Source organism: Cicer arietinum, chromosome 2, assembly GCF_000331145.2.
Source record: "Cicer arietinum cultivar CDC Frontier isolate Library 1 chromosome 2, Cicar.CDCFrontier_v2.0, whole genome shotgun sequence".
NCBI classification, from domain to species: domain Eukaryota; kingdom Viridiplantae; phylum Streptophyta; class Magnoliopsida; order Fabales; family Fabaceae; genus Cicer; species Cicer arietinum.
The window spans coordinates 40,713,232-40,715,505 of NC_021161.2; positions in this window are offsets into that span (position 1 = coordinate 40,713,232).

A 2,274-nucleotide genomic window follows, 5' to 3' on the forward strand; every position below is an offset into this window, starting at 1 on the left:
CAATCTATAGTATGTTGATTGTACCAAAGCAGTGATTGGGAGATTGCGTGTACCCTTGAGCACTGCGTTGATGGACTCGGAAACGTTTGTTGTCATGTGTCCCCATCGTCGACCTTGAGAATAAGCCATAGTCCATTGTTCTGGGGGGATATTATCGATCCATCTTAAAGCCTCTGGATTTTCCATCTTGATTTCATTGCGGTAATACTTGAATGATGGCTCATTTAATGCATATCCTGTAAGAAATGATGTAAAAATTATCAAATATGATTAAGTGATAAATGGAAAATATACTAAGAAGAATTAGATCATTACCCATACAAACGAGTTTTCTTTGAAGTCCTTTGTCCTTGAACTCTCTCATGAAATTTTGTGCAATGTGTCGGATGCAGTACACATGTGTTGACGGAGGATCATGCCAACCATTATTTGGATTATTATAGGCACTCTTAATGGATTCGTGCCTATCTGAAATCAAACAAATGTCGACTTGATTCGTGTCTCCAAGCACCCCCTGTCTCACCTTCCACAAGTGCATAAGCAATTGGAATTGTATTTTTGTTTCCATCTTGTGCAACAGCAACCAAAAGAGTCCCCTTGTACTTTTCGTACAACCAAGTTCCATCCACTGAGACAAATGGTTTACAAAATTTAAACCCAGATATGCACGGAGGGAAAGCCCAGAATAATCGTTTGAAAAGTTTTGACCCCTGCAATAGAGTATTATCAGGATATGCAACTGATACTTCCATTTCCACAATAGTTCTTGGAAGAAATTTTTGCATAGTCAACAACCACCTTGGAAGGTCATTGTAAGACTTTTCCCAGTTCCCATAAATCGTTTCGATAGCTTTGTTCTTTGCCATCCATGCCTTTCTATAAGTGATTGTATAGTTGTATCGTTCCCGAATATGTGCAATGATCACCTTCACTTTAATTGATGGGTCAGCTTTCAAAAGAGACTTTATGCTTTCGCATATGATGTTAGAGTCGAGCTTGGTATGATCTTGTGACATAGAAGAATTTGCGCAATTGTGGGGCCCTTTCAAACGACCAATCACCCATTGGTTACTTTTTTGACTTAACGAAGCCCTGCATTTGAACAAGCATTGTGGATTGACACATTTAATTACATACCTGTATTGATCAGATTTCACAACACGGTAATTGAGGGAGTGTTTTATGTGATAATGCTTAATTGCAAGTTGACAATCTGGTTTGCTATTAAACTTCATTCCAATCTCAAGAGATGCATCTAATGGAGGTGGTTCATTAGATTGCATATCAAATTCGGAGGATTGGTAAGTATTATCCAAATTTAGATTACACATATGGAATGGTGGATCGTATGTTAGCTCTAGATCGTCACCATTGTCGTTGTCACCTTCATCGTCCTCGTCTTCATCAAAGTATGTTTCTTCTTCACTCTCTTCACTTATTTCTTGTTGATCAAAATCGGTCATATCACCTAGTGGAATATATGGTTCAAGTTGAGATGGTTCAGGTTCAGATGTTTCGGCATGGTCAAAGTATGGTTCGGGTTGGTATGAGTCGGGCTGGTAAGATTCATTATTTTGAAAAGAATAAGTGTTTTGTGTTTCAAAATGGTATTCAAGGTGAGGTGTGGTTGAGGATGATGGTTGACCAATATCGTATAATGGATTACCATCCTCAAATGTGACATATAACTCGATAGATCCGAGTTGCGGCCACTGTTTATGAACATCAAACATGAGTTCAACATCTTCGTCGTCTTCAACATTTAACAACTCATAATGAACTAGGCCTTGTCCAAATGAGATAGGGTGTCGAAAAATTATATTAGACACCTTTTGATTTTCTAACCTCAACTTTGCTTCAATTTTTTCTTCAAGTAGGTAAGGTTGCATCCAAAATTAACTCGAATAGCTTTTTTTTCGTCGCTTTTGAAATATTTACCAATATCTTGTCTTTCACATATTTCACCATTGTAATAAATAAGAAAAACTATATTTTTTGGTGCCATTGATATGAAAATCAGATATTGGGATTGAGATTAAATGCAATTGAGATGAAAATTGAAAGCTTTTCCATTGTCATTCTGATTTGCTTAGACGAGCATGCATGCACACCTACAAATCGCCTTTCCCAAAGGCGACTTCATTAACATGCCTTTGATAAGTCGCCATCCCAAATGGCGAGCTCGTGACACACGCTGAAGCAAGTCGCCATTCACAAAGGCGACCTTGGAAAACACTTGAGAAATCGCCTTTCCAAAAGGCGATTTAGGGAGAA